Source organism: Prionailurus bengalensis, chromosome C1, assembly GCF_016509475.1.
Source record: "Prionailurus bengalensis isolate Pbe53 chromosome C1, Fcat_Pben_1.1_paternal_pri, whole genome shotgun sequence".
NCBI classification, from domain to species: Eukaryota; Metazoa; Chordata; class Mammalia; order Carnivora; family Felidae; genus Prionailurus; species Prionailurus bengalensis.
The window spans coordinates 179,267,461-179,281,669 of NC_057345.1; positions in this window are offsets into that span (position 1 = coordinate 179,267,461).

The following is a 14,209-nucleotide window of genomic DNA, read 5'->3' on the forward strand; positions in this document are numbered from 1 at the left end:
TCTCCTAGACCAAAGTCCAAAGTTCTTTGCGGAATTGTCATCAACAATGACACAAGACAATAATACTTCCTATTTATTGATTGTTTGCTCCTTGCCCAGTCGTCAGCCAAGCACTTCATCTGAATTATATCACTTACTCTTGGCAATAAAATCATTAGTCTGATTTTAGTAGGAAACTGAGGCTTAAAGAGGTTTCCATACTTGCTTAAGATCACACAACCAATTGCTGAAGTTTAAATTGGATTACTGTCAATGATCATAAATGGAAACTGTGAAATAAAGAATAACAAAAACACACATTGAATGCTCTCCCAAAGTTTGGGCTTTGGGAGATAAGCTGAGAAATATATAAATAACCCATAGGGGTTTTTTTTTTCTTTCGAAATATTTTGAAGATATTGGACTTGTAAATGATGTGGGTCGATCATATTTTATAATTGTCTGCCAGGTTAAATTAAACTTTAAAATCTGGCATGGTTATGATTAACAATAGAGAGACGTCAGTCATGCCACAAAGGGGAGTTGGGACCCAGATGTCAGGAGGTGGGGGTGACTGCCTCATGTCATTTTTGCTCCATTAGCACTTCCAGCCACACCCGCCCTATTGACTGTGTGAGACACGCTACACGCCAGCACGGACATGACATAACAAAGCTGCTTTGCTGATCTGGAAACCCCTGGGGCTAGACAGCGAGGAAGGGGGGTGACAGAGGCTCTTTTGAAACAAGTCAGTCTTTTAAAGCCTCACGGTGCAGCCTTTGTCTATACCTCTATAAAATGTCACTCTACTATCGTGACCCGAGTCTAGGTCTACACATAGAGGTGGGAGGAAGAGACACTGTGAGACGCTCCACCAAATTCTAGAACCTCGATTACCTTGGTGATTCCTTTTCTCATCAATCTGTCTTTGAGTGGAGAGCAGCCATTCCTGTGACGTGACTAATCTCTGGCTTCCATGGCACCCTTCTTTCAAAGAGCATCTGGTGTAATGGAGAAGAAACCATGGGGTCCGATAGTCATTTTTCTGAGTGGGAACAGCTGGTATTAATTGCCAAGAAGGCAACATAAACACAGAGCAATTCCAGAGTGGCTGGTGAACCAGAGCAGGCATCTTTAAGCGTGAAGATGAAAATGACAGCCTCTGATAGCAGCTCACACTGACTTAGTGTAAATACTGTGTTCAAATTAGTGTAAATATTATGTTTAGTTTTAGTCAATGGGTTTGAGCACAGCAGATCAGGATGCTCAACAGGCTAAATAAGGGGGCAATTTATTTTCTCTCAGAAAAAAAATAAGTGCTGAGGCAGTTCCAAGGTTGGTTAATTCAGAGATAAAAGGATATCATCAAGGATTCAGGTTCTCTCCGTGTTTTCACTCAGCCATCTCATTCTGACAGACTCATCTGCTAGCTTAATGTCCTCATAGCCACAAGATGGCTGCTGTGGCTCCAGGTATTACATGCAGACATGAAAACATCAAATAGAAGAAGACACTATCTCTTCCTTAGGCTTTTTTCCTCCCCCACGATGAGTGAAGGAAACACTTCCCAACATTCCCCTAGTAGGTATTTGCTCATAGCTTATTGGCCAGGACTAGATTACGTGTCCATGTTTAAAGCAATCACTGTTGAGAGAAATTGTACCCACCATGATTAAACCAATCAAGGTTCATCCTTGAGTCATATGGGAGAGGGATAACCTCTGGAATAAAATAGGGGTCCTGCCATTATTTAAAACAAGGGGAGGGGCTGGCTGTTGTGTTAGCAAGCAATGTCTGCTACATGTAATTATGTGTAGATATATTTTCTTTTTTGAAAACCATTTAAGGATCCTATTTACAATCCAGACCCCCTCTCAACCATTTGGCATGCAACTTGGCAGAAATAACCATACTCAACACCTATAGGAACTTTGAATGAAACACCTCTTAGAAAGGAGAGAGGGAAAAACCTTATGAATTCAACTTTTCTTATCTTAGGGAATTATAAAGATTAAACAGTATTTAGTACCCTCACTTTATGTTTCGGTCTGACAGTGGGCATTCCCCAAGCACATTTGCCAGCAGTTTCCAGACCCACAGAGAGAAGAAAGCCTGTGAAGTTACTATTTCAAAATATATGTTTCTATGTTTTAAATGATTCTGACTATAAAAGTAATTTTATATAATAAAAAAGTTAATATTTTCCACATTACCTATGTGTACCTGAGTGTGTGTGTGTGTGTGTGTGTGTGTCTGAGAGAGAGAGAGAGAGAGAGAGAGAGAGAGAGAGAGGGAGGGAGAAGGAGAGAGAAGGTGGTAAAATGAAATTGTAGTTGTTGAGAAAAAGTGCTTAACAAGTCTCTTGTACACAGAAAATGAGGCTCTGGAGCATGTTTGGAAGGAAACAGCAGACAGACAGTGAAATTGTCTTGCCTGTGAAGTGAACAGGACTGTAGTTATGGGAAGAGAAGAGAGAGGAGGAAAGAAGGAAGATGGAAAGCGAGCAGGGCGGCAAGGCAGGAAGCTACGCCTGAGTTACAAATGAGAAATTCCTACAGCAAGGCAATCAAACGACTTTATGAATGAGGAACAAGGACATCTAAGACTTCAGTTTAAACTTATGAGATATATGATCCTCTTTGGTCACCTCAAATCCGTGTTGTCTTGCGTCACATCCCAATGCCTTGTGTGTGTGTTTTGGGGGACATGAAAATGGCTGAATTCTACAACTAGGTCGGTGTGGAGGAAGTGATAAATGCCACAGTGCCCGATGCTTGGGTGAGATCCAAAGTTCAGTAGAAGAAACCTGACACCACAAATAACTAAGACAGTAAAACCCAGAATGCTCGGGAATTTTAGAGATGGCCCCAAACTCCCACTGAGGTTTAGAAAGGAGGCAACAACAATTTTACTTAAATCTGATAGACAGAATGGTAAGATTTAAATAAAACCGACACTTGGTTTCCACTGATATAATGAAAAATAATTGCCATGACAGTGGGCATAGTTTTATGCACTGTTTTTTTCCCCCTATACATCATAAGCATTTTCATGTTTTAAAAAATATAGTCTATCTAGATCTGAAATCTTAAACACTTTATAATGAGTTATAGCCTATTTCAATTCAAAAATACAAAACAAAAGTTTACAGGACCGCTACTCTAGATGATAGTAAAAGATATTTGTATGGCCCTTATAAATTCATTTGAGTGGGGGTTTGGGCACATATTTAATTTTTACTGTGTACCTATAAACAACTAAATGCTGAAATAGCTAATGACTTAACCCCTTGAATTTGAAATAGTTAAGCTGCATAAAATGTGCTAACACCTCAAAGTAGATTTATTGAGCTGAATTTAATTGGTGTGGACAATTAAAACAGATTGGTGTGGTTGTTTTGTTTTGTTCTGTTTTTGTTTTTTCTTCAAAATCTATTTTCCTCTTCCACATTATTCTTCAACTTTTGGAGGTAAGAGTTAAGACCAGTTACGAGCCTGCCTTATGCCATGAGGCTAGCTTACTATATTTTAAGATGGATATAGATAAATTATCTTGGTAGATGCAAACTCTTTACCTTTTTTAATGCAAAACATTGATCTTAAATATTAGCTGTCACACAAACAGACACACGGACCTGTGTTAAAATATGTGAACGCATTAGTCGGAGCACTTGGCTCAAAACCTCCCTCCTCCCCTTTCCTTCCTTCAGATGACCTCTTCTCTGAGGTGCCCAGTTTGAAATTATGATCTTGAATCCTGAAGCTTAAGGATTTTTCTCAAACATTGCATAAAACAAATACAGACTGCTGAAAACAAATAATGCTTGCCTTTCATTTTAAGGGGCCAAGAACACTGGGGTTCTAAAATCGGAGGTAATGCTAATGCTGCTTTTCCATGCCTCGTCCTGGAATATCCTTCCCAGATGCGTGCTGTAGGTAGATCTTTCTACCTGCAGGCTAGAGGCCCCCAGTTAGCCTTCACAGTTTTATATTTGGGAATGATGCAGGTACTGAATAGTTTTTCTACTTGTTTGCATGTGTCACTACTTGTTAAATGGGCATAGATACCATTGTGATTAATAAAATACAAATTCATTGATGAGTACTGCTATATTAATAGTAGCCTTTTGTTTCTAGAGAAGTCTTCAGTGAAATACTAGAAGTATGACTATTGTCATGTGGATATCTGATCATTTCTTTTTATGTTGAAGAAAGGGTTTGCATAATAGCAAAAAAAAAAAAAAAGAAAGAAAGAAAAAGAAAGAAAGGAAACAAACTAAAAGCCTAACATTAGAGCATTAGAGGCCTGATTAAATAAAAGATGCTACATTCTTATACTTAGAACGTTAGGCAGCCAAAAGCTGGTTGTGTAGTAAAATAATGAATGACAAGGAAAATATGTATATTAGCAGAATATTATTATATGGAAAAAAGCAGGTTATAAACCATTATCACAGTATAATACTACCATTTAATAAGTTATAGATAGATAGATGGCTAGACAGAATATAGAATAAAAGGATATCATTAAAAGATTATTACCCTTTGTGTTTGGTAATGAAATTATAACTTTTTTTCCTTTCAGTGAAGTTTTTCATTTCATTTTCTAAGTGTTCCGTAACTTCAGTTATAAGAGAAAAATCTAAACTTATTTTTAGGAGTCCTTTTATTAAAGAGTTTGCTATCGTCCCATTTATAAATCGTGTTGGTGACCCTGGTTTTTTTAACCCACTAGAAACGCTAAAGCTGTTCAATATTTTTGGTGTGCGCCACCAAGCTGATGAGCTTTTGCTGCAGCCCTCTCCCTCACCCCATTGTCCTTGGCCGTCCTGCTAATGATGTGACTTGATGCCTGTCCCCATAACTTGGGGAGAGAGCACAGCTGGGCACGTCTTTCTCAGGGAACAGGAGAGGTCTTTTCTGACGGCCACGAGAAAATGTGGAGTAACAGAAAAGATGTGTTGAGATGATAAAAGATCTTCCCTTGTTTCTAAACAAAAATGTATGTGCGTTTGGGTGTGTGGAGCCTGTATGTATACAGTGTTTTTCAATAAGGGAAAATTGTAATTAAAAGCAAGTGTTGCTCTGGGCTATTGTGGGCCATTAACTGCCCCTTTTGCCGAGCTGCAGATGGACAGAATTACGTTGCCTTAATAACGTGACTCTTAAGTGCCAGCTGTCATGCAGCATGGCAGTCCTCCATGCTAACAAAGCCCTCATTAAATGGTTTGCTCGGAATAATTTGCCTGCTCTCCCTGCCTTTCTAGCAACTGACAACTCCTCCCCTTGCCCGCTCCCCACAGACCTCCAGTGGACACCATTCATCACTGAAAGAGAAGTCTGTGCCATGTGTGATGGGATGGTAATGTTTTTAATACTGTGTATCTTCCTGTTCTTTTTTATGCCCTGTTTCAAAAGTTTTGAAGCGAGGTTGGTAGCTAGCAACGTGTGCTATCATTCATTCTGTGGCAAAATAATAATTGCTAATTTTCTTCTTCAGAGAACCAGAGCTTTATCAGGAATAACATTATGCAAATGACTATGCAAATGTCAACCAGAGGAGTATCTGGGAAAAAAAAAGTTCAGATAAAACCTTCAGAACACATCCAAAGTTGGCTGAAAAAAATAACTGAGCATTTTAAACTATAAGGTCACCATGGTAGCACAGAGAATTTATTAACTAATAATAATCTTGTGAGAAAGCTCTGCACTCAAAATAAAAGAGGTAGAGCATACATTAGTATTTATTCTAGCTTAATTTATTTATGATACGAAGATTGTCCTTGTCAACTGTTAGGTCTCCTTGGAATGAGTCTCTTCATCTTTTGTATGTTGTCTGATGGTCCAAAATGCTTAATGTTCCACCTTCTATTCGCGTTAAGCATTAATCCTTTATTTTTTCTGCTATGTATTTTCCTTATCATCAGTATTTTTAGCTTTTTTATGTTGAATATTATGGGGGGAAGGTGCATGGAAATATAGAGAAACATGCTCAATTATTTCAAAACAAAACTTTTAGGGTATTGGTGAAGAAAGCCTGTCTTACAAAACTGCATTCTTCCTCAGTGTATACCCTTTGGGAGTATTGGGGAAAGAAGCCTGATTCAAAGGAAGGATGAACTCCAACACCGTTTATTTCACGTAAGTGAGGTATGTATTTATCTAACAATCAAAAAGGAAAAATTGTGATTTGTAAGTTTATTATTTATTAAAAGAATTATTTGGTATGTAGTGGTAATAAACCTGCGAGGTTTTATTTTTGTTCTTTTTTAAAAATGTTTATTTCTTGGGGCGCCTGGGTGGCGCAGTCGGTTACGCGTCTGACTTCAGCCAGGTCACGATCTCGTGGTCCGTGAGTTCGAGCCCCGCGTCAGGCTCTGGGCTGATGGCTCAGAGCCTGGAGCCTGCTTCCGATTCTGTGTCTCCCTCTCTCTCTGCCCCTCCCCCGTTCATGCTCTCTCTCTCTCTCTGTCCCAAAAATAAAAATAAAAGTTGAAAAAAAAAATTTTTTTTTAAATAAAAAAAAATGTTTCTTTCTTTCTTTTTAGAGAGAGAGAGCATGAGCAGGGGAAGGGCAGAGAGAGAGGGAGAGAGAATCTTAAGCCGGCTTTACACCTAGTGTGGAGCCCGAAATGGGACTTGATCCCATGACCCTGGGATCATGACCTCAGCCGAAGTCAAGAGTCAGGCGCTCAACTGACTGAGCTACCCAGGGGTCCCTATTTTTGTTCTTTTTGAATATCAATTCTTTGAATTTAGTGCAAGAGTATTTGAAAGACCCTTGCTTTAAGATCTACGTAAATAAGGAGTGCCTCAGTCGGTTAAGTGTCCAACTCTTGATTTCGGCTCGGGTCATGATTTCATGGTTGTGGGAATGAGCCTTGTGACTTGGAGACTGCTTAAGGTTCTCTCTCTCTCTCTCTCTCTCTGCCCCTCTCTCACTCATGCATGCTCGAGCTCTCTCTCTAAAAATAAATGAAATAAATAGATAAATAAATAAAATCTACATAAATAAAATCAATAGGCAAGACTGACCTATATGATAGTGACATATTGAACTCGTGTAAATGAGACTGGGTTGCCGGCACCTGACTCATGGGACCCTTACTGAAAATGTGAATCCCTGAGCCCCGTTCAGTTCTACCTCATCAGAACCACTATGTTTGGGGCCTGGGATTTGTGTTTTCAGTCATGTTTGGGATTTCAGTTTTCACTCTAGAGTGCTACACTTGACCATGAAAAATTAGAAAGGAATAAACAAATTATTAGCTCCCTTCTGCAGCCCCTCCCAAGTAGACAAGGGAGAGAGTAGTTTTATGATGATGGGGGGCCTGGGGGTTGGTAGGGAGGGGGAAATGGGTGGTAGCAGGAGTTCAGAGGTGAAATGCGGGTAGAGAATGGAGAAGAGAGAAGGTGGCAGTTTTTGGAGAAAACGTCAGTGATTTAGCACTTTTGTCCAAGGTCACTGGGGTTTCTGGGGTCATTGAGTTTTGTTCCCAGGCACCAAGGCTTTGGAGTCCAGGGGACCTGGGGAGGGCCCCAGCCACTACCTATATTAATGAACAGTTCTGGCACTCAGTGTCTTCACCTGCCAACTAAGTATAACAGTAGAGTTGTTATAAGGATGAAAGTGGCTGAACAGGGAAGACCAAATAACATGATGGTCAAGGGCATGGTGGTTGGAGCTTGTGGACATCACGCTTCCAGACGTCAGGTCCGCCAGCTCCAGAATTTACTACTCTCGTGTCTTAGGCAGGTTCTGCCTGCACCCCAGGTGCCTTACGTATCCACTGGTGCTAAAAAATTAGTGTCTACTAATAGAGTGGCTGGAGGGGGGTTAAATGAGAAAATACATATAAAGAATCTATAGCAGTGCCTAGCATCTAAACCCCTCAAGAAATGTTACCTCTTGTCATTATTTCATATAGAAAGCAGCTGGCACCTGGTGGAATTTAATAAATGATAGCTATTAGTAATAGTAATAATCACTCTTGGCTTCAAGACAAGATCTGTTGCCAAGACCCTCTTGTGCAATCCTGGCTGAGCCCCTGTGTCTTGTTCCTAGTTTATCATAATAGTGCTATTGAGATGATCCGCGATAACATCTGGTTGGAAGACTGATCATTACATAGAGGTATATGCGCACATAATTGAGCAGAGAAATATCTGAATGGTTTATGAAGGTGTGTGGGTGGAGGGGCTGGTCGCCTGGGGCTGGCTGCAAGCTGCCTCTCATCCCTCATAAGGAGAGCCCACCAGCTGTGTCAACAGCAATGGTGACAGCTAGGTAAGAGCTGATCCCTCAGGAGTGAAATGGCATACTTAAAAAAAAAAAAAGATTTGAAAATTCAAGAATTGTACTCGCTGGTTTAAAGCCTCTAATTCCCTCAGGTTCTGTTGTTTGCCCCCTTGAGTTGAGCTACCCAACCATCCCCAGAGCAATAGTGCTTCTTTTTCAAGGCTGGAAACACAGTGATTTTTTCCGTAGTGAACACGGTTTTTAAACCTCTTGTTCTCAAAACTCTCAAATTTGAAATCGGTGCCTAGTTCATTATCCTTTGTTGCCACATAAACCCAGCACACCTCGTAGAAAAATAAAGAATACAAGTGAGAAGTGCTTCCTGCTGGGCATTGATGTAATTGGCACTTAAATGGAAATTAGAGTGGGGGCGGTTAAACTACTCATCGATGAGAGGGAGGGTGAAGGAGAAGAACACGGATTATTACAAGAATGCCCGATTGTGGTTTCACTTTGGGCGAATGTGACACTAGCTGTCCTTTGTGGAGGCTCTAAAAAGTACTCAGGTGAGAGAAATCTGATGTAAATTTTAACAAGTGTGGCCGCCATGGGTCTACTAACTTGGTTTTGCAAAAGTAGTGACTGGATGCTCGTTTGTGTCTTGAATCACACTCAAGGCTGTAAAAAGATGTCATGGATAACATTATTGGCTAGAGAACCTTAAGGAAATAGGTAAATTCTTCTCATGACTCAAGATAAATCCTGCACTGGGTAGAAATAGAATATCTATAGACTGAAGAGCAGGTCTCAATGTTCCTATTGCTTAACTATTGGTTTACTGGAAAGTGGCGCTGAAGATCCAGGTAAAAACCTCCCAGGCACGGTTCTCTTTTTATTAAAACAGACAGCCTGCTTGTTTTCATGGAATGCATGAAAATAGGAAGCAGATATGAAAATGCATGCATAAACCCCCCAAAAAATCTTTTAATTAATAAGAGAAGTATTGGAAGAGAAAATAGGAAAGATCATCCTTTCTATATAAATAATCTAAAACCAGTTATCTTTTGGATCAGGATGAAATTAATGTCACTACTAAAGTTACAGTCTTTATGATTCAGGTTAACAAATATTTATTGACCGTCAATTGTTTGCTTGGGTGTGCTTGTGACGAACAAAGAAAGAGGGGCTGCCTTCAAAGAACTTAAGTTCCATAGGTCTCAAAAAACACAAAAACCAAACCAAACAACACACACACACACACACACACACACACACGCCACAAAACCCAAACGCTCAAAAACCAAAACACAGAAAGACAACAACCCCAAAATCTTTGCAAAGTAGCATCTACAGTACAAGGGTACATGATGTGTGATAAGTGGTGCCTTGTGGGCCATCTACTCATAGCTACAGAGAATATAAGAGAGTTTTAAAGATTTGGTGGCTGGGGAGATAATCTTGAAGATGCCATTTCAGTTGTACCTTAAATGAAGTCTAATACTTTAACAAAAGTGTGGAGGGAGAGTCCTCAAATAAGGCACAGCACTGGGGTCACTGGGCTTAGCTGGCCTGCAGAGTCTGTGTATGAGAGACGCATTAGTTGGTATCGCATTAGAAATCTGGATTTCGTAGGCACGTAGTGAACCATCAACATGTTGGAGCAGGGGAGTGACGTGGTAATTGAGCAAGTGTAATCTGATGGGGCTGGGCAGGAAGGATTGCATCAGAAAGGGTCTGGAGGCTGGAGGTTAAGCGGACGGGTGTTGTGTGAGAAGTGATCTGGTCCAGAGCTAGGGTTTAATCCAAGGACACAAAAAAAGAAAGAAATTATAGTCAAATTTTATGGCTTAATACTAGTATTTATGAATGAAAGACAAATTAAGATTAATGAAAAAAGTATTTGAGTACCAGATAAAGAGCATCTCAGTAGATTTGCTAGAATCTGAGGCGACAAACTAGTTGCTTCCATCAACTCTGTAAAAGTAACATACTGTAAGAATAACTGGAAGAACAATCACATACCCAGTATTTCTTTTGTTCAACTAGTTCCTTTGAGACAGCTTCTAGGGACAGTATAAGCCAAAACCTAAAAATACACACATACTATTTAGTGGTACAAATGCGTGTTTATGTATTTTTGTGTGCATGCTCATTCATTAATTTCCAGGTGAGGAAGAACTCTTTTAGTTTGCAAATGGCAGTCTGCACTTCACCAAGATTGGAGTTTAAAGAGGAATTATGAACTATTATTTGAAATAGTCTTCTTTTTTTTTACCCCTGGGGGAAAACTTCTTATTCCAGAGGAAAAAGATAAAAAATACTGATAACAAATTATGTGGCAGCTGAAGTTTAGCAAGTTGTTCTTTTGTAATTCCTGCCACATGAGAGTTCTGTTACCTGTTACCGATATGACATCCCCTGCGGTAAGAGCTTTGCTTAAGTCTCCCAAAGAAAGGAGAAATCGGAAAAATGAGGTTGACATATTGGCTTTAATTTGTAATAATGGGCATTCGGAGTGGAAAAGCAAACTTGGAATTTTGAGAGGTCTAGGAGGGAGAGGTAAGACACATGATATAGGCTACTTCAATATATACATCATTCCTTATTCATTGATGCTGTGTTCCCCTCTTTCTTCTACAAAGAGTTATAAATAAGAGAAAAATAAAAGAATTGAAACAAGGGCTTAGCTCCTTGGTCATAACCCATTGTGGAAGCATATGCTCCATATAATATTTATGAAGGATAATCTTTGTAATTGGTAGGAAAGTGGTCTTGGGTGCTACTGCAGATTAGAAAGCATGTGTAATTATGGATCTATTTCCCTAAGCAATTATCATTTGGTAGGTAAAGGTCCTGTCTGTAACCTAAGATCTTTAACCCTTTAAGATGACGCTGTTGAAGAAATCAGTCTTCAGAGACTTCAGCTGTCAAAGACACCATCCCTTCATTTAAATACGGTTCTCCTGCTGCACTGTCCTTTCCAGAAGACCTCTTGTTTATATTATTTGCTTAATCTCTCTCTCCTCCCATTAGTTATTAAGTTTCATGAGTGTATAGCTAGCTGTCTACCCCCAACCTCTTCTTTGAGCTTCAGATTCCTGTATCCAATTGCTAACTCAATTTTTCTACTTGAATATTTATTAATCTCCTCAAATTCATCATGGCCGAAACAATGCTTCCTCCTCAACAAAACCTGCTTCTCACTCATGCTTCTCCACTACCAGGTTTCTTAACTGAAAATCCAGGAGCCATCCTTAACTCCGCTCTCTCCCTTACACACTATGGCCAGTCCACCAGAAATCCCTGTCAGTTCTAACGCTCAAATATGTCCTAAATGTATCTGCTTCCCTCCCTTCCACTGTTACCATCCTAGTCCAACCAATCCTATCTTTTCAATGGCCTCTCCCCTTGCCTCCTTGACAGCATGATGCTTTGAAAAGATAAATCAGGTCGAATCATTTCCCTCCAGCGGCTTCCCACTGCAGTTAGAAAAACTTCCAAGCCCCTTGCCTCGTCTGCCAAGACCCTATGGTACCTGACAGGTTCTGTCACTTTCTCCTTCATGTATTTCAGTCAGTTGGTCAGAATAGGCTCCTTCTAGACTCTTAGAAACACAGAGCCTTTACAAACCTCTGCCCAGAACTCTTTATGCTGGATCTAGTCGTATTCGCCCTGATATCTCCAGTACCAGAAAGGGTGACTAGAATGATGGGGACACTCGATAAATACATGTTGGCTGAAGGAAAGGATATAGTTAGCATGACAGAAGTCACATATTATGGTCAAGTGCCATCAACACCAGGACAAATCTGGATCACCCAGAAAACTCATCAAAATGGAGGAAGAAAATGTAGAAAACAAGGTCAGGTCTATTTACCCATAAGAAGGTTTTTATATATAAAATATCTTAACATATGATAGGAATACCTTATATACTAGAGCTCACACTATCACCAAGGAACTATATAATACTTTTCACGACTCTTTTAAGACAACACTAAAATATTCCTAACGATAAGGAGTAATGTTTAAAAGTACATCCCAAGCACATTTGTGCCTTGATTTTTGCATGAATAACTCATAATAGCAAGTGTTTTGTGTATTTGATTATGGGAATTTGTGAATTCGAATATGGGAATATTGCAGGGGCATCGCGAATGAGAAAATCTAACTTTCAAGCTAATTTTGTAACATACATGGTGGCAAATGGTGAGCGCATACCAGACCACTTTCCAAGTCAAGCCCCAAATCAAATGCATTTTTTAAATGAAATGAAACATACAAAATATGGGTTTCACTATGGGACAATAAATAATGTGATTGTTCCTCCACCTTAGGCCATCTCTTCATCAAGAACACAATTCTCTCCTCTTTCATAAGGGCTGACAACTGACTTTGTCTCTGGTTGGAGGCAAATTACCAAAGAGCAAGCCTGCTTGTTATATCATTCAACTCATCTTTATCTCTTGCCCATTTAAAGACACATAGAAAAAACTTTTCTAAAGAAACCTTTTAGCTTTACTTCCCTCAGGATTGCTATTAATAAGTACACCAAAGCAAAGAAGATTTGAGCTATTTTAAAATATGCAACCCATAGTAATGAATTAATTACCATATAATACTTAAAGTTTTGATTATTCGTACATGAGAGCTTCTATTATTAATGATTGCTTATGAAATTAATCTTTCTAATTTCCATTATGATTCAAATTAACTTGATTAGTTGGTCTCATGATTCACATTTCTATCAACCTCTACTTTTAATTTCTGAAGCATGAAATGACATAAAATGTCTTTGGGGAAAAGAACTTAAAATTAAGATTTTTCTTTGATGTACTAAGTAAATGAATTGAATTAGATGAATAGTAATTGAACTTTGTTTTCATTCACACACTGTCCTCTGGTGTTTAAATCTCTACATTGCATGTTCAAATGAAAATCCAAAATCAAATGCAAAAAGTTAGTTGCTTTTTATTGCTTCGTACATGCAAAAGAATGAAACTGGACCAATTTCTGACACCATACACAAAAATCAATTCAAAATGGATTAAAGACCTAAATGTGAGACAGGACACCATCAAAATCCTAGATGAGAACACAGGCAGAACCTCTTTGGCATCGGCCACAGCAACTTCTTATTAGATAGGCCTCCTGAGGCAAGGGAAACAAAAGCAAAAATAAACTATTGGGACTTCATCAAACTGAAAAGCTTCTGCCCAGCAAGGGAAATGATCAGCAAAACTAAGAGGCAACCGACAGAATGGGAGAAGATATTTGCAAATGACATATCTCATTAAGGGTTAGTATCTAAAATACATAAAGAACTTATCAAACTCAACACCCAAAAAACAATCCAGTTAAAGAGTAGTCAGAAGACATGAATAGACATCTTTCTAAAGAAGACATACAGATAGCTAACAGACACATGAAAAATGCTTAACATCACTCATCATCAGGGGAATACATGAACTGCAAAGAGATCTCACTTTGCACCAGTCAAAATGGCTAACCCATAGTAATTAGGAAACAACAGAAAACCCATGCTAACTCAGGAAACAACAGATGTTGGCGAGGATGTGGAGAAAGGGGAACCCTGTCACACTGTTGGTGGGAATGCAGACTGGTGCAGCCACTCTGGAAAACAGTATGGAGTCTCTCAAAAAGTTAAGAATAGAGCTACTCTATGATCCAGCATTCACACTACTAGGTATTTACCCAAAGGATAAAAAAATGCTGATTTGAAGGGATACATGCATCCTGAGGTTTATGGCAGCATTATCAACAATAGCCAAATTATGGAAAGAACCCAAACGTTCACTGACTGATGAATGGATAAAGAAGATGGGGTCTATATATTCAAAGGACTATTATTCAGCCATAAATAAAGAATGAAATCTTGCCATTTGCAATGACCTGGATGGAGGTAGAGAGAATAATGCTAAGGGAAATAAGTCAATCAGAGACAAATACCATACGATTTCACTCATATGTG